The sequence below is a fragment of the Macaca fascicularis genome, chromosome 3 (assembly GCF_037993035.2).
Source record: "Macaca fascicularis isolate 582-1 chromosome 3, T2T-MFA8v1.1".
NCBI lineage: Eukaryota > Metazoa > Chordata > Mammalia > Primates > Cercopithecidae > Macaca > Macaca fascicularis.
Window position 1 is genome coordinate 172,364,375 of NC_088377.1, and position 23,867 is coordinate 172,388,241.

The following is a 23,867-nucleotide window of genomic DNA, read 5'->3' on the forward strand; positions in this document are numbered from 1 at the left end:
CTCTCTCTTGACCTGCAATGCTTCTGTTGAGAAGTCTGCTGTTAATCTTATGGTGGCTCCTTTGTATGTGATGAGTTGTTTTTCTCTTGCTTTCCACGTTTTCTTTGTTTTTCACTTGGCAATTTGACTACAGTTTGTCTTGGTGAAGATCTCTGTATATTTAATCTATTTGAGGTTCTTTGAGCTTCACGGATCTTGATGTTCATATACCTCTCCAGATTTGGGAGTTTTCTGTCATTATTTCTTTAAAGGTTTTTTATTTTAAATTATTATGTATACACACTAGTTGTACATATTTATGGGGTACATGTGATATTTTGATACGAGCATACAATGTAGAATGATTAAGTCAGAATAATTAGGGTATCCATTACCTCAAGCATTTACCGTTTCTTTAAGGAACATTCCAATTCTACTCTTTTAGTTATTTTGAAACATACAGTAAATTATTGTTAACTATTGTCACCCTACTGTGCTATCAAACACTAGATCTTATTCCTTCTATTTAACTGTATTTTTATACCCATAAAATGATTTATAAACCATTCCCTGCTTATCCCCATCTTTCCCACTACCCTTCCCAACGTCCATTGGATACCCTAATTATTCTGATTGTAGAGCTCCATTTCTTTAGGGTCATTACTGATGCTTAATTTTGTCCCTTTGGTGGTGGTGTGTTTCCCTGATTATTTGTGATTCTTGTGGCCTGAGTTAGTGTTTGCACATTTGAAGAAGTAGGCATCTCTTTCAGTCTTTATAGACTGGCTTCAGCAGGTAAAGCACTTTAACATTCAGCCCACCGAGAGATTCTGGGCAGGTCATATAGTGGGGTCTGTATGTGGGCTTGCTGCTGGAGCCCTTAGGAGAGCTTTCATGATGCCTGGGCCAGTGGGTGGGTGAGCCTGGTACCTCAGTCCACTGAGGCACACCTAAGTATTAGATCTGCATGGGCAGGCCTGGTGCCTGAGTTTGCAGGAGGAGGTCTGGAGCCAGGGTCTGTGTGTACAGGCCTGGATCCTGGGTCTGCAAGGGCAGGCCTGTTGCCTACGTGGAGGCTGGCTTGAGACCTGGTTCCACTGGGGCCCAGCCTGGCATTCAGGTAGGCCTTGAGCCTGAGACTGTGGGTGTCAGCAGGTACAGAGCGGGTCTGAAGCCTGGGTCCAGTGAGGTTGATCTGGAGTGTGGGGTCATGGGGGTTGGTCTGGCACTAGGGAAAGTGCTCACCTGTAGTGCAGGGTCCTGGGCTCCAGCCTAGCAGGAGGGTAGGCCTGGAGCTGGGGCCATAGGGACTGGTCTGCCACCAGGGGTCACTGGGATGGTCCTGGTGCTAGGGTCTACAGCAAATATGGGTGCTCATTTCACTGTTTTTCCTCCACATAGAGGGTATGTCTTTCTGTACTGCACGGCCTGTGCTTGGGGAAGGTTGTCATGGGTAATGTAAAACTGTCCTGCCCTGTTCAGTGTATCTTTTAGATCTGTGCTCCACCCAGGTACTCTAATCCCTCATCTGAATTCCTGACTGTTGTGAAGTTATTTTTATGCATGGATAGTTATTACAAATTGATGTTTCTGTGAGGAAACAAGTGCTGGAACCCCTGTCCCTCCATCTTGTTACTGTCAATCTAGGTCTCCAACATTTGTGTTTATTTTACTTAAAGTTTACTGAGCTTCTTGGATGTATTCATTAATGTTTTTCACCAAACTTGGGACGTTTTCAGCCATTATTTCTCCTTTCTCTCTCTCCTCTCCTTCTCATTATGCATATGTTGATGTGATTAATGATGTCTCACATTTCTGTGAGGCTCTGTTTATTTTTCTTCATTCTTTTTTCTCTCTGTTCTTCAGTCTACATAATCTCTATAAATATAACTACAAAATTGTTGACTCTTTCTTTTGCCTGCTGAGAGCTAATGTGTCCTCACACTCCAGAGAGAGAGCAAGCAAGCTCTTTAGTGTCTCTTCTCATAAGGGCGCTAATTCTATCATGAAAGGTCCACCCTCATGACCTCATCTAAACCTAATTACTTCTCAAAGGTTCCATCTGTAAATACCATCACACTGGGGGTTAAGGCTTCAACATATGAATCTTGGGGGGACATAGACATTCAATACATAATAGCAAGTTTCAGTGGATTTCAGAAGCCCCTGAGGCACAAAAGCAAAAGCACCTGATTATTTGTCCACTTGACCTGTGTCTTATGTTGGACTGAAATGTAGGTCTCCTAATTTTAGTGTAGTTTTGTATATTTCTCCCTGTATATCCTTAACTTTCTGATAAAGGTATTTGCAGTGTTATTTGTGTCATATATATTCATAACTGATATGTGATCTTTGTGAATTATGGCTCTTGGCATTATCAAATATTTTGTTGTCTCACTTTTTGTTCAAATTCAACATTTTCTGGTATCGTTTGCACAATCTCTGTTTTCTTACTATTTTGTTTGCCCTATACTTTTACACCTCTTGACTTTTACTGGCCATTCTGACTCACTTTGATTTAGGTTTATATCCTAACTGCAGCATAGAGTTGGGTTTTGCTTTGTGGGACAACCTGCAGGTCTTTTCCTTTTAATACGTGAGTTTCTATTTACGTGTATTGAAATGAGTGACGTGTTTGGTTCAATAGCTATTTTAATGTTGTATTAACTGTGTTTTGTTTTACTTAATATGTCTCTTTCTCTATGTTTTCATTGCTTTTTAAACATTTTGTTTTGATGTTTAGAAACATTTGAACATGTGTTCTTGCACTTACCTTCCAGTCCTCACATGTCATTCTCCCTGTGTGCATGTCTGTGTCCAAGTTTCCCCAAAGGACATTAGTCGTATTGGATTAGGGACCACTCTAGCCCAGTATGGTCTCATGTTAACTAACTATATCTGCATGACCTTATTTCCAAGTAAGGTCACATCCTGAGATGCTGGGGGTTGGGACTTCAGCATATGCATGTTGGGGGGACACCATTCAACACATAACTACCTCCATCTTTGTATCCATTGTGGTTGCCTCAAACCCTGTCTTTTGATTCTTTTTTTTTTTTTTTTTTTTTTAATTTATTTATTATTATTATACTTTAAGTTGTAGGGTACATGTGCATAACGTGCAGGTTTGTTACATATGTATACTTGTGCCTTGTTGGTGTGCTGCACCCATCAACTCGTCATTTACATCAGGTATAACTCCCAATGATTCTTTAAGCTTCTAAGTCTGCCGGTCTCTACCCAAGATTTAGTAAACTCTTCAAGGAGAACTGGGCTGCCTGTCCTCAGGCTAAAAACCATTAACATGGAAAGTTTACACAGTGCTATTCTTATCTTCTGCCAAGTGCCAATCCTCTCTCCCTTTCTGCTTCCTTTTGGTTGTTCTCCAGGGCCGTCAAGTAGCTCCTTTTTATATTTGGAGTGGAATTATGGTCGTTATTTGCCAGAGAATTGGCCCAAAGCAGTTCTTCCACTATTACTGCAAGACTCTTATTTTATTTCTTCCTGGGGTTTTGTTTGTTTGCTTTTTTTTTTTTCTTTTGTCTGTTCCTGTTCTGAGTTTTTGAATATATGATTCTAGGTGTTTCTTTCAGATCTGCAAATGGTAAAAATGTTACATTCAGGTTGGTAATGTGCATCAGTTTCTTTCTGCTTCATTTTGTGAAAGGGAATTTTTGTCATTTGAAGTGTTTGATTTTTATTTTACATTCCCTTTGTACAGAGACTTCATTTGGATGTCCTCTGCCCTTTGCCATTCGTCTGGAAATGTCCCATCTTTTTCTGGCACCAGCAATATCAGGCAAGGGTAAAGATTTTAGTTGGCTGACTATATTTCACAGTTCAAGGGCACCCTCTGCTGTTGACTGAAGAGAACTGCAGTTTCATTAATGTTACAGTTTTGGTGGGGTAGTTTTACTTTTTAATTTTGTGCTAGTGGCACTTTTAATTTTCCAAAATATATTTATCCTTCTCAGATGTGAATCATGTTTTTTGTTTCTTGATCTCTGCAGTTTTTTCAAGTGCGTGTATTCATTTTGTGAAAATTCAGTGAGCTGTACACTTTATATGTACATCTGATATTTCAATAAAAAGCTACAAATAAACTTAAGTTAATAATTATCTAACACCTAATGAATGAAACACAGAATTATATTTGACAAAATAGAATTCTACTGTCCAACTTTGTTATGCCCTGCCTGTTATTTTTGTCCATTTGTTACTCCAAAAGTTATATTTTGTACACGTGCCTAACAGGTATGTTTTGTAAGTACACTTAAAGGTATCTTAAAATTACTTGTTTTTGAATCATTTGATACTTAACCACCAGTCTTTTCAAAGTGTTTTGATCATTCATGAATTCTTTATGTTGATTCTTCTTACAGGTAGCTGAAGTACAGCATCATAATTTTTACTGGAAAATAGCCACAACGAAGGAACACCATAATTTCACCATGAAAACAAGCACACCCTTACACAGATGACAAACATTTCCCCTCCAAACTTGTTAGAACTGTATTTGGGCTGACCACATTAACCAGAATTAATTCTATTCATGGGGGAGCAGGAAGTAACTTGATAAAATACTCTGAGTTTATATCAAATAAATAGTATAATTTTAAAGGAAAAAAACTTGTTAGGCAATGTTCTGTTATTTTCTGACATCACATATTGGGACAGAACGTAAGGCCAACCTGGTTTTTACAAATTCCATGGTCTAATTTTGTTGTTGTTGTTGTTAGTGTATAAAAATAGCATTGAATTAAAAATTTTAAAATTTATTTAATTAATTAATTAATTTATTTTGAGACGGAGTCTCACTCTGTCACCCAGGCTGGAGTACAGTGGCGCAATCTCGGCTGACTGCAACCTCTGCTTCCTGGATTCAAGTGATTATCCTGCCTCAGTCCCCCGAGTAGCTGGGCCACAACGCCTGGCTAATGTTTGTATTTTTAGTAGAGAGGGGATTTCACCATTTTGGCCAGGCTGGTGTCAAACTCCTGACCACAGGTGATCCACTGCCTCGGCCTCCCAAAGTGCTGGGATTATAGGCGTGAGCCACCGCACTCAGCTGAGTTTTTTTTTTTTTTAATTTTTTTTTAATGAATGTATTCTGATTTTTTTTTTCTTTTTTCTTTTCTTTTTTTTTTTTTTTGAGACAGAGTCTGCAGTCACTCAGCCTAGAGTGCAGTGACGCCATCTCGGCTCACTGCAAGCTCCGCTTCCGGGTTCACATCATTCTCCTGCCTCAGCCTCCTGAGTAGCTGGGGCTACAGGCGCCCGCCACCACGCCCGGCTAATTTTTTGTATTTTTAGTAGTGACGGGGTTTCACCATGTTAGCCAGGATGGTCTGGATCTCCTGACCTTGTGATCCACCCGCCTTGGCCTCCCAAAGTGCTGGGATTACAGGCGTGAGCCACCGTGCCCGGCTCCTGGTTTTTTTTTTTACTCTTCTCTTGGCATACTTCTCACACACTGCATTCTGTTGCATAAGAAGAATTACATGGTTTTGAATTACAGATAAAGATGGACAATGTCTGTGTGGTAAATACGTGGTAGTTTCTGGGTGACTTTTTATATGCTTCGTATGAAAAATGATCGTACGTAAAACTATCTCTTTTGGAAGGAACATAATCTGGACCATTCAGATACACTGAAATTCAGCTGTTTTCTGCATCATCTGTGTGGGTGTAGCTAAAATATGAGATTTTAAGCTTAAAAACAACTTCTGCATGTTATTTGGAAATTTTTTTACTTAATTTCTCAACCACCCCAAAACTTAATGGGCAAATTTAAAATATGCGTTTAATGCCTTAGTATTTTAGAGTGTAGCCTTCAACAAAGTCCTTTGAGCCTCACTGTAAAAAATATTATTGACTTTTTAATATAAATCTTGTGTCCCATGTCCTTGCTAATCATTACTTCTAATAGTCCATCTGACAATTCTTTTTAATTTTCTGCTTATACAATTGTATCATTTTTGAATTATGAGCCATATTTCCTAAATTCCATCTGCTGTTTCTATTGGGCCTCTGTTCCCTTGCTTTGCTGTGAAATAGCAAGTGCCTTGAAGGAAGAAGGCAGTAAACATGAGGTTGGCCTCATTAGTCTCAGGTATCACAGTTCCTCAAATCCTGTCTTAGTTACACGCTCTCCAAATAATTTAAAACAGCTTTTTAATGTATATGGCATATCTTTTACAGTTGTTTTCTGTAGGAGATTTATAATCTTGATATAAACTATTCCATTATGGCTGGACCAAAATGCAGCCTGGCTTTTTCCTTTGTTTGTTAACTTTATTTTCTGTTTACATGCTGATAGAATTTATTCTTTGCTCTTAACATTTAATATTAACCAAGAAATATGTGGGACCTTCCATTATTTGCTTCATGGGAATCCTTTCAATATGCAGTTTCAGGTCTTTATTCAGTTTTTATTTAATATTCATGAAATATTATTCCATTTATGTTGTTCATAACTAAGTAAAAATAGCCACAATTAAAGAGCAATTCTTTGTAGTTTCATCGGTAAGACCAACATCTGCCTGCATTTACCCTCCTTGGTTGAAGGATCTCTCCTCTGGATCAGACCCATTTCCTCCCTTGTGAATTAACCTATTAATCTCCTTCATCTTCAGTTCACTCCTCTTACTCAACAGCATCAGCAGATAAACACACCCCAGTACCTCCCATCTTAGGAGAAGAGAAATCTGCCCTTCCCATGGGACTCCACCCAGGCTCTATCTCACTCTTGGTTCCCTATCAGAGTGAAACCTATGGAAATTCTCTTCCTTTCTTTCTTCATTCTCTTCCATTCTCTCTTCAGCTTCCTTAATCTGGCTTTCCCCTCCCTAACTCTGTTAAAGCTTTTCTTATCAAAGCTACCGATAGCCTCCATGTTAAAATACTGTCAATACTCATGTCTCACTTGACCTCTCAAAAGCACTCAAAATACGTTTTTCCTTTGGCTCTGGTGACCACAGGTTTGTCAGTATTTTTCACCTATTTCCACATCTTTTTTTTTTTTTTTCCTCTGTTTAAATTCTCTCTCTAGACCGGGAGTGGTGGCTCATGCCTGTAGTCCCAACACTTTGGGAGGCCGAGGTGGGTGGATTGCCTGAGGTCAGGATTTCAAGACCAGCCTGGCCAACATGGCGAAACCCCGTCTCTACTAAAAATACAAAAATTAGCCGGGCATGGTGGCGGGTGCCTGTAATCACAGCTACTTGGGAGGCTGAGGCAGGAGAATCGTTTGAACCTGGGAGCCAGCAGTTGCAGTGAGCCAAGATCACGCCATGGCACTCCAGCCTGGGTGACAGAGCGAAACTCCATCTCAAGATAGACAGATAGATAGATAGATAGATAGATAGATAGATAGATAGACAGACAGACAGACAGACAGACAGATAGATTGATTCCGTCTCTAGATTATCTAATCTACTCCCTTGATTTAAATATCACTTACATGCTAGTGACTCCCAAATGTAGACATTTTCAGTTTTGGACATTCCCTTGAGAAATGGGGTTATCTGTCTAGTAGTTCATTTAACATACGCACATGGATGTCTAATGGATATGAAAGCTAAGACAGTAAAAATTAACTTCATTCCCTCTCTTCAAGCCTGTTCTCATTTGCCCGCATTTCAGTAAATAACCCCATCAAATAACTGCTCAACTGAAAAACTTAAGGGTTGGCTGGGTGCGGTGGCTCATGCCTATAATCCCAGCAGTTTGGGCAGATCATGAGGTCAGGAGATCGAGACCATCCTGGCTAACACGGTGAAACCCCATGTCTACTAAAAATACAAAAAATTAGATGGGTGTGGTGGCGGGCGCCTATAGTCCTAGCTACTCGAGGGCTGAGGCAGGAGAATCGCTTGAACCCAGGAGGCAGAGGTTGCAGTGAACTGAGATCGTGCCACTGCACTCCAGCCTGGGCGACAGAGCGAGACTTCGTCTAAAAAAAAAAAAGAAAAAAGAAAAACATAAGAGTCATCTGTGATCCCTCAATTGCCTTCTGCCAGATGCACGTGCAAAACACATTCCCCAAATTTTACTTCTTTTTTGCCTGCTACCACTGAAGTTCAAGGCACCATCATTTCTCACCAGTACCTGCTTTCTAAGTGGGCTCCATGGTTCCATGCTTGGCCTCCCCAACACATCCTCCACATGGCACAAGAATTACCCCCCTTTAAAACGTGATCTGTATCTCATCATCCTCCGAACTGAACCCACCAGTGGCTGCCTAGGAGTAAACACCAAATTCTTGACCACAGTCTACAGTGTGTACATGCTATGGTCCCTGCCAACCTTTCTGATCGCATTTTTTATTGTTCTCTTGGCTTTTCTTACCACTCTTTTCACTGGCACTCTTTTTGTTCCTCAAAATTCATTCCCACTGCAAGGTCTTAGTATTCAACAGTTTCTTCTGTTGGAAATGCTCTTTCTTCAACTCTTTCCAGGATTAACTCCTTTTTTCCAGTAACCAGGTCTCATCTTAAATGTTGCCTGCCTTCCCTGAACCCACCTCTTCCTGACATTCTCTTTATCATCAGGAAAGGCAGGGTAATGCTGTGGTAACAGATTGCAGTGGCTTAAAACAACAAAGATTTCCTTCTTGCTCACCGTACGTTGCAGGTTGCAGGTTGGCTGAGGACCCCAGTCCATGCTGTCCTCACTATGGGCTGAGGGAGCCATAGTGCCAGTCACCATGTCAGGGGAAAAGAAGGCTCTGGAGGCGCTGCAAAGGCAACCAAACGCTTGGCCTGGAAATGACCCTCCCCCTCCCCCTTCTTCCCTCTATCCCTCCTTCCCTCCCTCCCTCCCTCCCTCCCTCCCTCCCTCCCTTCCTTCCTTCCTTTTTTGAGACAGAGCCTTGCTCTGTTGCCCAGGCTGGAGTGCAGTGGTGTGATCTCGGCTTACTACAACCTCCTCCTGGGCTCAAGTGATTGTCCTGCCTCTGCCTCCTGTGTAACTGGGATTATAGGCACCCAGCACCACGCCTGGCTAAATTTTGTATTTTTAATAGAGAGGGGGTTTCACCTTGTTGGCCAGGCTGGTCTCCAACTCTTAGCCTCAAATGATCCACCTGCCTTGGCCTCCCAAAGTGCTGGGATTATAGGCTTGAGCCACCGTGCCCGGCTAACACACATCACCTCTGATCACAAGTTATTGGCCAGACTGATTACATGGCCCTACCCAGCCACAAAGAGCCACGAGAAATAATCATATCGATGCCCAGAAGATAACCAGCTCTAATGGTTATCACACATTTTACGCTTAAAAACAAATTTCGTTTTTGAGAAAGGGTCTCGCTGTGTCACCCAGACTGGAGTGCAGTGGCGTGATCTTGGTTCACTGCAGCCTGGACCTCCTGGGTTCAAGCAATTCTCGTGTCTCAGCCTCCCAAGTAGTTGAGACTACAGGCGCATGCCACCACACCCAGCTAATTTTTGTATTTTCTGTAGAGACAGAGTTTTGCCATGGTGGCCAGGCTGGTCTTGAACTCCTGGGATCAAGTGATCCGCCCACCTTGGCTTCCCAAAGTGTTGGGATTCCAGGCATGAATCACTGCTCTGGGCCCTCCTTCACACTTCTTATATCATTCTGTTTATACAATGTTTTTCTACTTTGAGAGATAATAAATTCTATGTAACCATCATCCAGGTTAATAAATAAAATAATTCCAAGATCTTAGAAGCCTCTCCTTTATGTGCCCTTCCCTCTCTCAAGGAGCTCACCACCATCCTAACTTTGGGGTTAATGAGAGCAACGCTTTTAGTTACAGTTTTACCACCAAAGCATGTACTTTTGTTTAGTTTGAGCTATTTTGAACTTATATAAGTGGCAGTATTTTAATTTGTTTCTTTCAGTAAATGCAGTGTTTATAAGGTTTATCTGTATAGATGAATGTAGCTATTTTTTAATGTATCTATTTTGCCAGGCATGCACCTGTAATCTCAGCTACTCAGGAGGCTGAGGCAGGAGGATTGCTTGAGCCCAGGAGTTCAAGACCAGCCTAGGCAATATAGTGAGACCCACTCAGTCAAGTAATCAGTCAGTTATTTTTGATAAATAATACATGTATCAATTTTAATGTTAAGGTATATTTGTATTGTTTTCAGTTTTAGGTTTTTGGAAACAATGCTTCTGTGAATATTCTAGTACCTGTCTCATGGGAGTGAAGTTGCTGAATTGTAAGACGCATGCATGTTCGTCTCTGCTAGATCATGTGAAATTGTTTTCAGAAGTGATTTAAAATGCGCTCCCAACACTACAAGTTGTTGCTCCATATCTTTACCAATGCTTGGTATTATTTTATTTATTTATTTATTTATTTATTTATTTATTTATTTGAGACGGAGTCTTGCTCTGTCACCCAGGCTGGAGTGCAGTGGTGTGATCTCGGCTCACTGCAAGCTCCGCCTCCCGGGTTCACACCATTCTCCTACCTCAGCCTCCAGAGTAGCTGGGACGACAGGTGCCCGCCACCGCGCCTGGCTAATTTTTTGTATTTTTTAGTAGAGACGGGGTTTCACCGTGTTAGCCAGGATGGTCTCGATCTCCTGACTTCGTGATCTGCCCTCCTCGGTCTCCCAAAGTGCTGAGATTACAGGCACGAGCCACTGCACCCGGCCTGTTGTACTTTTTAATTTTTGCAAATGTGGTGGGTGTACGATGGTCTCATTTTGTTTTTGCTTTGATAACTAATGAAGTTGACCACCTTTACATATGTTTTTTGTTTATTTCTTTAGTTGGGGTATTCAGTTTATTCTTACTGCCCCAGCAGAATTATTAAAATGGTCCCCGTTCATTCTCTAACACGTCTTGGTTTGGACAGTACATTGTATGGCACCCTAACCTTAGTGGGTCCCTCCACTAACATGGAAATTTCCTTCTTGCTCATTAGTGTTTAGGATGATGTGGTCTGGCATCTCTGAGGAAAGGAAAAAAAAATGGGATAGATACAGAGGATTGAGTAAAAACCAGATGAGAGGGAAACCAAACTCATTAACTGGGATTACTCAGTCTGACTCAGGATGACCATTTCCAAAATAATGTGTGATGGAGCCTTCAAATGGGTACAAAGCAGATGGGTTTGAGCAACATAATGCAGCAGTAAAAGTGAAAGAATTTGTTTACCGATTTCTCAGAAATGACTCAAGGCACGATCATTGTTTGAAAGCTGGTCACAGTGTCTACTGCAACCAGTCACTCCCCTTTCAGTCTGTAACAAATCTCTTAAAAACTGACATGTGAAACCAATTGTATGTTTCTTACCTTGAGATCATTTTGTGAAGTTTCTTACTCTATTTTTAAAAATGTGTTTGTTAGATTTTATTTTCTAAGTAATACTGATTTAAAATATTTATGCATCTACTTTTAAGTTCACAGTTTAGCACTTTTATTTGTATGGCTTTAAAAGTTATAGCACGGGGTCTTTAAGGATTGAGGGAAAAGATTCCATTCAAAACAAAGCCTGATAATTATAGACATGTTTTTCTCTGTACTTTATTTTAAATACATTAATTTTTAAATGATGCTCCTCTTTTTTTTCATCTGGTGGTAAAATACTAGTGCAACTTTCATCAAAACAAAGTTTACCACAGATGTCAATGAATTTTCCCAATTGAAAATTGCCCTTCAGCTACCACTAAATAAAATTTCTTAACCTAACTTAAGTGAAAAGAACTGTTGGTTGTCATTATAAGGAAAAATATAAAGTATCATAGCATTGTCTACATTGCTTCTTACAATACAAACTTTGAAAGAACCAGAGATGCTTTATAGGAGTTTAGTCGGTTTTGAAAAGGCACATGGGTATGTGTGTGTGTGTTTTAATAATCTAGAAATTTCCCCACCACGACTCTTCCTGTTGCAGAGACGCTTTGGTGACTACCGGGCTAGACAAGAACATTTGTTCAGACTAGAGAAAGCCAGAAGCCAAAATTCAGCCATACAGTAACAATGTACTTTTCATCATGCAGCCTTGTATTTCCTATATATTCGATTTTCTACCATACATTAGAATACATAAACTTTTATTCTAATAATTTAAGTTTGATTTCACAATACGGAAAAAATTTGAGGAAGAACATGACCTGGAAAAGAGAATAGGGAGAACTTTTACCACAATGAAAATAGTTACATTCGTACCCCTCTGCGTTATAAGAATATAACCCATTTAAGTTATGGAAAAGATTCCTCTGCTGTGGCATTAAGTTGGGGGAGGGGAATCGACTTGTTCCAACCGAAACAGAAACAACAGGAAATAGCTTAACTTTGGTCCACTTGTCTGTTAGCTTAAGGACAGTCATACTGCCTTCAAATCAGTTCAAATCAGTTCAAAAACCCAACAAGTATATTTAAAAGTATATTCATGTGTAATTTCATTCTAAAACCGGCGTAACTGTTCTGTCCTCATTCTCTGCCTTTTCAGCTTCAGAATGTGCTGTGGGCATGTCTCTAATCCTCAGCATCTTCGTGATCTTCCCTGGCAGCCTCATCAGCATCTGCTTGGCTAGGCTCTGTCTCCTCTTGGGTCATGATTTCTGGGGTCATGTGGACCCAGCCTGCTTCTGGAAGTTCACTTTGTACTTCCACTGGCATCTGATTTACCCATTCCACATGCAGCTCCTCTCCATGTACTCCAGTACCCTCTTCAGGCTGAATTCAGCCCACTGAATTCAACCCACTTGGGCCCGCTCTGGAAGCTCACTTGTGTGTGTCGGGCACCTGGCTGTCCTGGCGTGGATTTGGGTGGATGTGTTCCACGGTCACTTGTGCTGAATCCACCTGGACCTGAAACAGTAGGAGCACATGCACCTTCCCAGCTTGTTCTGTAATATCATTGATGTCACAGGTTCAGCTTGTACACGTGTTTCTACTGAAAGAACTTCTTCCATTACTAGATGCTCTGAAATATTGTATCACTGAGATGCCTCCTTAATTCATTTCCTTGCATAAACCACAAGTCACATAAAGTATAATGGTTGGGTTTATCTCTAGTATGTATACCAAGTGATGTTTGAACTGGTCCCAGCTGTTAAACACGCTGTTGCAGACCTGGCATTCATAGAGCTTCTTTCTTTCTTTTTTTGCCCCTACTCGTTTGGCATGCAGTGAGGTGACATTTGAGGGGCTGTTTCTAGCAAATTGTTCATGACAATTTGGATATTCAAAAGGTTTTTCACCTGTATGTTTTTGAAGATGTTCTTTAAAATGTCCAAAATGGTCAAACTGTTTCTCACAGTACTGACAAACATGAATTTTTTCCCCCAGTTCTTTGCTTCTTACTGCCTCCACGTTCTTCAAGGTGGGTCACAATTCAGGTGCTGTTTCCATGCGCTCTCCTGAAGATACCTTTTACTGCATATTTCACAGTTGAAACTCTCAGTGAAGTGTGATTTCACGTGTTCCCGTTTGCTTGTGGGGTCAGATGCACAGCTGACGTCTTCTTTAATCTGCCCTTTTCTGTCACCTTGGTGGTACTGAAACAGGAAAAGCTCCCTTATCCCCCTCACAGGGTGTGTGGTGGGTGCGCGGCTAGCTTCTTCGGTACCTGCGGCGCAAACACCTAGCGGGCAGGTCGTGGTCGTGGGCTCCAACCCCAAGGCAGTGTCTCGGGGTAAATGTTTCCAGCTCCGGAAGCCCCAGTGGGCGTGTGTTACAGGTGCTCTTTTAATTTTGCTGTCTGTAGGCGGCTTGTGCCAATCAGCTCAATTAGACCCTCTGCCTTATCACAAGGACAGAAGGCTTTCTGTAGCCCAGGGTTCTTGCCCTAGTGTACCGGAAAAATCGGATCACATGTGGGCTTGGGGTAGGAGTGCAGATTTTATTGAATGGTGGAAGTAGCTCTCGGCCCATGGATGGGAAGCCAAAAGGGGCATAGAGTGGGAAGGTGGTTTTCCCCTTAGAGTCAGGCCGCTCAGCGGTCAGACTGTTCTCCTACCGCCCCTGCCAATTTCCCCAGGGCATCCGCGTTCCGCCGGTTGGGTTGATGGCCTGCCAGCTCTGCGGGTGCCTGTGCCTGTGCCCGTGCTCTTCCGCTCCCCTGCTCCGCTGCATGTCCAGCCGCCTGCGTGCACTTCTGCCGCTGTGTTCCTCTCCACATCTCATTGCTTGTGTCTGTGCCTGCTAGGGTCTGGGGGTTTTTATAGGCCCAGGATGGGGGTGTGGCGGTCCAGGGTGGTCTTGGAAAAGGCAACATAATGTCTCTTTATAATGGCCAGCAACAGAACGTAGTGGCATTGTAACCCCTATCAGAGATAATCATGAAAGAAAATGGAGTAGGAAAATACTCCCATGGGATAGGACTTGAAGCATTATGGCCCGTTGTCTTATTGTCTACTGTTTGTTAAAGGTGAGATCATCTGGCATAAGACTCCTTGCTGATTTATGAACAATAAGTGAGGAGAGGATTCATACTGATTTATAGGTAGAGCCTAATGGTTTGATCACATAACCAGGGACTGACAAGGCATCAGATTAGAGGACAGGTGACAATGAGATTTAGGAAACATTTTGAAAATTTCTCTTCTTTTTTTTTTTTTTTTTGAGACGGAGTCTCACTCTGTCACCCAGGCTGGAGTGCAGTGGCGTGATCTTGGCTCACTGCAAGCTCCTTCTCCTGGGTTCACGCCATTCTCCTGCCTCAGCCTCCGGAGTAGCTGGGACTACAGGCGCCCGCCACCACGCCCGGCTAATTTTTTTTTGTAATTTTAGTAGAGACGGGGTTTCACAGTGTTAGCCAGGATGGTCTCGATCTCCTGACCTCGTGATCCACCCACCTTGGCCTCCCAAAGTGCTGGGATTACAGGTGTGAGCCACCGCACCTGGCCTAAATTTTGTATTTTTTAGTAGAGATGGAGTTTCACCATGTTGGCCAGGCCAGTCCTGAACTCCTGACCTCAGGTGATCTGCCTGCCTCGGCCTCCCGAAGTGCTGGGATTACAGGCGTGGGCCTCTGCACCCGGCCTGAAGCTTTCTTTGTTCCTGACTTCAAGGGCTTTGATGGCTTCTAGCATTTGTAGACGTTCTGCTGCTTTCCATACATCACTGGCTGCTGCTCCTCGTTGTATCATTAATTTTGCTATACATGTGAACTCAATTAAATGGCAAAAGGCTGTTTTACTAACACCTTCTATCTCCACCAAAGGTTCTTGGGTAAACTCCAGAAAGAATTTGTAGAAGGCGGTGGGGCCGGGTGGCTCATGCCTATAATCCCTTTGGAAAGGATTACAGTAATCCCTGTAAACACTTTGGGAGGCCGAGGTGGGCAGAACACCTGAGGTCAGGAGTTCGAGACCAGCCTTGCCAACTTGGCAAAACCCTGTCTCCACTAAAAATACAAAAATCAGTCGGGTGTGGTGGTGGGTGCCTGTAGTCTCAGCTACGTGGGAGGCTGAGGCAGGAGAATCACTGGAACCTGGGAGGCAGAGGTTGCAGTAAACCAGGATTGGGTCACTGCACTCCAGCCTGGGCGACAAAGTGTGACTCCATCTCAAAATAATAATAATAATAATAATAATTTGTGGAACTTACTGCAAGCAGCCAAAACAGCCTTCTGAGCCTTCAGATGGTGTCCGTCTACAATCAGGGTGATGTCAGTAAAGCAGTCCTGCCCTCGTGTTCATTCAGTTGGTCGAGGATCGTGTTTTGACATTCACGGAACTCCTGTAGGCATTCCGTCGTCTCTTCAGCCTCCATGGCTGTTGGTTTGCTCTGCCTTATGCTCTGGCCTCCTTCCTCTCTGTCCCTCAGAGCCTCTGGTTTTGTGCTTTCTCCTTCCAGGGCATAATATGCCCCACAGCTTTCCCTATCCCTAACCCATGGCTCTCCCTCCATTTCCCCCACAAAAGCCGAGTGCTCCCTCTGCTCGGGCCCCGCTGGTGCACGTGCGCTCAGTTGGACACACAGGCGGCTGTGGCCTCTTACTGTATTTTGAAGACTCGGCTGTAATTGTGCTATTAAACTTCTTCCATATCATACGCAAAAGCAGTGCTTCATTTCCCCCCAAAAGAAGAAATCAAGTAAGTAAAAACATGTTATAATTTATATAGAAGGGTACTTTGCATTTGTTAAAATGCTTTATAATGGTTCTAATCTTTTTCCTTAAAGAAACCCAGAGAAAGCCTTTCTTTCTCAGCTGTATAGATGGAACGGGTGAGGGGAGGGGATGCAGAGGGGTTGCCCAGAGCTTCTGAGTCCGTGGCTGAGCCAAATCTCCCAAGGCAAATATGACAAATGTTATTTTTTTCCTATTTATAAAGCTCCCTTACAGCTGGAGGGATTTTCTTCTAAATCTACTAAAAATTGAGGTACCTAAAAACAACAGTCCCACATTTGGAAACGGACCAAAGGTGGGAAGTTTTAGCTTTTGTTTCTCAGGTTATAACTGATGACCAGACTGGGGTCTCCTAAAGACCCTAAAAAAAAGAGGAGGTGTCTTCATTCTCACCGGCTCCACCCAACCTTTAGATTGCTAATAATTCAGATGTGGAGCATTCCGTAGCAAGAGGATCATGTGCTCATTTATTCGTGGCACTCCTTCCCCAAACTATGCTGGGAGACACATCAATCAGTGTGTTTCAATCAGTGTGTTACAAACACCTGATGCTGTGCTGTTCAATATGGCAGCCACCAGCCACAGGTGGCCCTTTAAATTCTAATTAAAATTAAGTAAAATGGAAAAGCCAGTTGCTCAGTGGCACTAGCAATGTTTTGAGTGCTCAGTAGTGACATATGCCTGGAGGCTATCATATTGGGTAGTACAGATATAAAATATTTCCATCACTCCAGAAAGTTCTATTGGACAATACTGCCTCTTGGTTTGTTATGGTGAGTAAGACTTCCCAAATGGTTTTGGTGTCTTTTGTCATGCGGGCTGCTGGGCTGCCTCATATCCTTTTTTTTTTTTTTTTTTTTTTCCTGTTTTTAAGAGACAGGGTTTGGCTCTGTCACCCAGGCTAGAGTGCAGTGGTGCAGTCATAGCTCACTGCAGTCTTAAGTTCTGGAGCATAAGTGATCTTCTCACCTCATCCTCCCAAGTAGCTGGGACTACAGGTGGGTACCACCATGCCTAATTTTTAAAATTTTTTTGTAGAGATGGGGTCTCATTTTATTGCTAAGGCTGGTCTTGAACTCCTGGGCTCAAGTGGTTTTCCCGCTTCAGCTTCCCAAAGTGCTGGGATTACAGACGTGCACCACTGCGCCCGGCCCCGCCGCATATCTCTCACTGTTTCAAAGCCCAGCCCCTCTTTGGCGCCATCCCAGGCATGTGAGTCTTCCCCAGAGCCACCCTGCCCTTTATTTTTCTCTAAATTCCCTCACTTTCATGAGAAGCCTCTTGAAAATTAGAAATTGGCAGGTATGTGTCTTTCTGTTAGCTGTGTGAAGCTCTTGATCCCTCAGGTCCCACAGCTGTCTTCTGTCAGCGAGGCTCACACGTCTGTGTCCCTGGTCACAGGTGCGAGTGGGGCACATTCCTCATCCTCCGTGCCCCTGCATGCCCTGCCCTCCAGGAACTCCGCGTGCATGGGCGTTCCCCAGGCTCGCCCATTGCTCTCTTGTGTTTGTCACATCTCTGTTTCTCCTCCTGGCCAAACCCTGTACATCTTCAACTGACTGACTGCTGGATTAGAAGCTGTTTATGTACTTAGCAGAAAGAAAACTTGCCATTCCTGAAGGAAGAATGAGGCAGCAAATGTGCAGGGGAGAACAAGATTAGGCAGGATCAAAAGGCAAAGGCAGGATACTCGCAACAGAGCTGAAAATTATAACCCTGATTGTTCATTCTCGTGGAATTCCCTGGCTGCCAGCACACTATGGGTGTAACCATAAGGCCTGCGGATGATCTCTCTGCCCTGTCCCCGGCTCTCATCTGGTAACATCCTCTCGCAGTGCTCGAGGTCGTCGTTAAGACACGAGAGAGAACAGCACGCCAGTGAATGAATTTGCGTGGATGCAAGTATTTGATCAGTTCTTCCATCCACAAATCTGGAAATAAGTAAATGTATTTTACATTTGAAAAGTATGAGAAATACGATTGGAAATATTTATGCCTCATACTTTTAAAATGTATTAAAATATTTAAAAATACTTTAAATAAAACAAGCAAGGGCACAGAATTAAGTAGATGAAGCATCAGTCCTTAGTCACTGTGTTGAGGTTCTCCAGAGAAACAGAATCATACATAATTATACGTATATATATTTATACACACATATATGTATACATGTGTATATGGATACACCTATATGTATACGTGCATGTATGCAGATAGGTATGTGTATAAATATATACACACATATGTGTGTGTATATATAGAAATATATACCTATACATATATATATAGAGAGAGAGATTTATTTTAAGGAACTGGCTCTTGATTCGGGGGTTGGTAGGTTGGGGCTGGCTAATGGGCTAGAAATTCTGGGAGGAGTTGATATCGTAGTTGAGTCTGAAGGCAGAATTCCGTCTTCTTCAGGGACCTCAGTCATTTTTCTTAAGACCTTCAACCGACTGGATGAGACTCATCTACATTACAAAGGGAAATCTGTTCTACTCAAAGTCTACTGATTTAAATATTTAAATATTAATCACACCTAAAATATATCTTCGTAGCAACATCGAGACTGGTGTTTAACCAAACAACTGAGCATCAGAGCCAAGCTAAGTTGACACGTCAAATTAACCCTCACTGTCACCAAACATATAATTAACAGGATGGATGAGTGTATTGGTTTGCTTAGGCTGCCATAACAAAGTACCACAGGCTGGGTGGCTTCAAGCACAGAGATTCGGAGATGAAGGTGTGGCCAGGGCTGGCGTATTCTGAGGCTCTCTCCTTGGGTTGTAGACGGCCGTCTTCTCTGTGTGTTTTCAGTTGGTCTTCCCTCTGCGTGTCTGTGTCCTGATCTCTTTTTAGAGGACGCTGATCGTGTTGGATAAGGGCCCACCCTCATGATCTCACTTTAATTTACTTCCTACTTAAAGACTCCATCTCCAAGTACGCTCACATTCCGAGGTACTGAGGTTTAAAATGTCAATGTTTGAAATGCTGGTGGTGAGGGACACAATTTAGCTCATGACAGAGAGAAAACAGACAATTCCAAGGTGTCAGTGCGTATGCATTGTGCTGAGAAGTGCCAAGTTCAGTGCAATCACTTGCAAGTTATCTTGATCTGAAAGCTGAAGATCAGTTTGCGTTGATAAATGGATAACTTTCCTTGTGTGCCTTAAAACTGTCTTCACATTTAAAGAATGAGTATATATGCTCAACTATTAGGCTGAAAAAAATGTTGTACTATTAAGTAGACAAACAATTTGCCACCTTGAAATGCAGGGATAGGTGTGACTCCACATGGTGTCCCTATAGATAGATATCAGCATCCTCCTTCTCCAAAAATAATAAAGCGAAGTTGCTGGATGGGGCTGTTGGCCACTCTCTTTGGTGTAGAGGTTCACTACCTGTTGTTTTTAAATGTATATTTTATCATTATTATTTTTTGCCACAGGGTTTTGCTTTGTCACCCAGGCTGGAGTACAGTGGTGCGATCATGGCTCACTGCAGCCCCAACTCCTGGGCTGAAGGGATCCTCCCACCTCAACCTCTGAGTAGCTAGGGCTACAGGTACATGCCACCACACCCAGCCATCTTATTTTGGTGGAAGGCGGCTGAGGAGAGCACTTTTTGGAGGTGGGTGGGAACATTCTTTCTGGCTTTTAAAATTTTTTCTTTGGGGAGACAGGTTGCCTAACCTGGTCTCAAACTCCTGGCCTCATGCAGTCCTCCTTCCTCAGCCTCCAAAAGTGCTGGGATTATAGGCATGAGCCACCACACCAGGCCTTGCTATCTGTTTATTTATTTTAGATTCGGGGGTGCACGGGCAGGTTTGTTACAAGGGTATCTTGTGTGATGCTGAGGTTTTGGCTTCTGTAGATCCGGTCAACCAGACAGTGAACGTAGTACCCAACAGGAAGGTTTTTTAGCCCTTGCCCCCCTCCCTCCCTCCCTCCTTTTGGAGTCCCCAGTGTCTGTTGTTCCCATCTTTATGTCCATGTGTACCCAGGGTTTAGCTCCCACTTATAAGTGAGAACGTACTATATTGTGTTTTCTGTTTCTGTGTTAATTCGCTTAGCTACCTGTTTTTAATACTTAGACGGATTAGTCCTCTTCTAGATGAATTGTAAGATTATTGATTTGTTTTCTGATTAGAAAAAGTAATACTCTGGCTCATTGCAGAATTTTGAAAAATGTATAAAAGTATGAATAAAATATCAGAGCAATTTCACTATATATTTGAAAAATCACTTGATCCATTAGTATCTAATCTCTTTTTCTAGGCATACGTATACTTTTTCAATAAAATTGAGATTACACTAAATATAGTGTAATATTCTGCTTTCCCATATAACATTTCCCTGTTGATTATTTTTGAAAATATGTAAATGGTTGTATTTATCCATATCCACGAAGGTATCCATTCATTTCACACATTTTTTTTTAGCACCTTCAGTGTGCTCTTCCTCCTGCTAAGTCCTGGGAATGCACTGATGAAACAGGTGGGGATCCTGCTTTCGCAGAGCTTTCCCCACTTTCTGGATGTATGTATTTATTTAACCGTGTCTTTATTCTGCTCAGAGAGACTGACTTAGCCGAGAGGAAGGCATTTTTGTCCTTTCCCACTTCCTGCTGAATGCCTGGAATGGGAAATGATGGCTCATACTTCTGCAGCCATCTTGGACCACAAAGTAACACTGAGGATGGAAGCCAAATACTGAATATAGGACATATAGGAATCTGGTCCCTGTACAAACCATGGAGAGAGTTCATGGGCCCCAGATTATCCACAGCAGAACTTCTGTGAAACAAAAACTTCTAACTTGTTTAAATCACTGTTGATATGGGTTTTTCTGTTAAATGCAGCAACTCATTTCCTAATTGATACAATGCTATTTGTACAGAAGCTTCACATTTCTTTCTTTTTTTTTTTTTCTGAGACTAAGTCTCTCTCTGTTGCCCAGGTTGGAGTGCAGTGGCATGATCTTGGCTTATTGCAACCTCCACCTCCTGGGTTCAAGTGATTCTCCTGCCTCAGCCTCCCAAGTAGCTGGGATTACAGGCACCCACCACCACACCCTAATTTTTGTATTTTTTTTTCTAATTTTTGTATTTTTAGTAGAGACAGGGTTTCACCATGTTGGCCAGGTTGGTCTCAAACTCCTGACCTCAAGTGATCCACCCACCTTGACCTCCCAAAAGTGTTGGGATTACAGGCATGAGCCACTGCGCCTGGCCAGAAGCTCCAGATTTCTGCCATCAAATATATCACATTTTATCAACCCTGAGACACATCTTTTCTTACAATGCAGTCTCTCTGGAATCAGTATCATTTAATATGTCATAGTTAAATTACTTTTTTATTGAGGTAAAATTTATATAACATAAAATTCATCATTTTAGCCATTTAAAATCATACAATTCATGACTTTTGGTACATTCACAATATTGTGTAACTACCATCACTGCCTAATTCCAGAACAGGAAATTCTGTACCAGTTAAGTAGTCACTCCCCATCCCCTGTCCTCCCAGCCCCTGACAACCATTAATCTGCTTTTTGGCTGTCTCGATTTGCCTATTCTGGACATTTCATATAAATTAATTAATACAACATGTGGTCTTTTGTTACTGGCTTCTTTCACTTGGAATAAGGTTTTCAAAGTCCACCCACGTTGTAGCATCAGTCAGTCAGTCCTTCATTCCTTCAATGGCTGAATAATATTCTGTTGTACATTATTCAGCCCTAACGATGGTTGTATAATGCATTCGAACATTACACCACATTTCATTTATTCATTCAATTGATGCACATTCAGATTGCTTTCACATTCTGGCTGTAAAGAATAATGCTGTTTGAATATTCATGTACAGACAGTCCCTAACACATGATGGCTTAACTTACGATTTTTCAACTTTATAGTGGTGCAAAAATGATGTGCATTCAGTAGAAACCATACTTCAAGTACCCATATGACCATTCTGCTTTTTACTTTCAGTACAATAGTCAATAAATTACATGAGATATTCAATACTTTATTATAAAATAGGCTTTGTCTTAGACCAGGGATGTCCAGTCTTTTGGCTTCCCTGGGCCACATTGGAAGAAGAAGAATTGTCTTGGGCCACATATAAATTACACTAGCACTAATGATAGCTGATGAGCTAAAAATAAATCACCAAAAAGTCTCATAATGTTTTAACAAAGTTGACAAGTTTGCGTTGCGCTGCATTCAAAGCTATTCCTGGGCTTTAGCAGCCCACAGGCCATGGGTTGGACAAGCTTGTATTAGACGATTTTGCCCAACAGTAGGCTAATATAAATGTTCTGCGCATGTTTAAGTTACATTAGGTTACGCTATGATGTTTGGTAGGTTAGGTGTATTAAATGCATTTTCAACTTGTGATATTTTCAACTTAGAGTGGGTTTATCATCAGGATGTAACCCCATCACAAGTCGAGGAGCACGTGTACAGAGTTTTTTTGACTATGCATGTTTCTCTTAAGTTACACTAAGGAGTGAAATTTCTGGGTCATATGGTTGCTTTATGTTTAACGTTTTGAGGACCTGTCAAAGTATTTTCCAGAGTGGCTGTACTATGTACATTTCCAGTAGTAATGTACCAGGGTTCCAATATTTACACATCCTCAACGCTTAGGATGTTTTCATTCTTCCCAACCTAGTAGGTGTGAACCACATTTTCTTTATCCATTCCCCAGCACTCGATGGACATTTGGGTTGTTCCCACCTTTTTACTATTATAAACAACGCTGCAAATAATACCGTGAACAACTGTACAACACAGGTGTGTGTTCAGACATTTTGTTTGAACGTATGTTCTTCAGTCTTTTGGGTATATAACTAAGAATGGAATGGCTGGGTCATATGGTAATTCTGTGTTTATTTTTTGAGGAACTGCAAAACTGGTTTTTACAGTGGCTGCATCATTTTACATCTCTACCAGCAGTGGGATTCCTGCCGACTCTCATCAACAGGCAATGAAAAGTGATAAGCACATATTCTTTGACTCTCATTTCATTTTGCCTCTTTTATTTGGAAATTTAAATAATAGAAATCGACAAAGAGGAGAGTAAGCATTTTTATATTTACCACCCAGAAATGAACAACATTAATGCTCTGTTTGGGCTTCAGATATTTTTAATTAAATAGAACATAACAGATTAAAAAACCTAAGCCCCCTTTTCCCCATTACCCCACCTATTATGTGGCCCCCTCTCCAGCAATAATCATTATCACAACTTGGTATCTATCCTTCTAGACTATATCTTATTAGTATTACAAATATTACAAATACATTACATATCTGAACGTGTTCTTTAAACTTTAAGTATGTGCTATCATACTGTTTTCATCCTGCAACTTGCCTTTTTTCTAAAAAGAGCTTTATTGAGATATGTAACTGGCACACAATAAACTGCACATATTTAATGCATAGTCGGATGAGTTTGGACATACGCCTACATCCATGAAGCCATCACCACAGTCAAGTTAACAGACATAACTGTAAGCTCCAAAGTTTCCTTGTGTCCCTTTATTTTGGGATATGTGCATGGATGGTGAAAACATTTGACACAAACTGTCATATTTAATAAATTTTAAAGGGTATACTACAGCACTGTTGACTGTGTATTAATACGATGCTAAATAGATCTCTTCAACTAATTCATTTTGCATCACTGAAACTTTATATCAATTAAACAACTCTCCATTTTCCTCTCCCCTGAAACATGCCTTTTAAAATAAATAGTTTTTTTTCTGAAGTCTCTCCAGTGATGTGCTAGTAGATGTTTAACAAGCAGCTCCTGTGG

At 41.7% G+C, this 23,867-nt stretch overlaps 1 long non-coding RNA gene and 1 pseudogene across 3 annotated transcripts in view; one reads left to right on the forward strand and one right to left on the reverse strand.

The window, feature by feature from the left end:
* The window catches only part of LOC135970237 (uncharacterized), a 149,926-nt gene that overhangs the window by 115,395 nt on the left and 10,664 nt on the right, over positions 1-23,867 (forward strand). The window lies entirely within an intron of this gene.
* Positions 10,622-21,995, reverse strand: LOC102145400 (zinc finger protein 131-like; annotated as a pseudogene).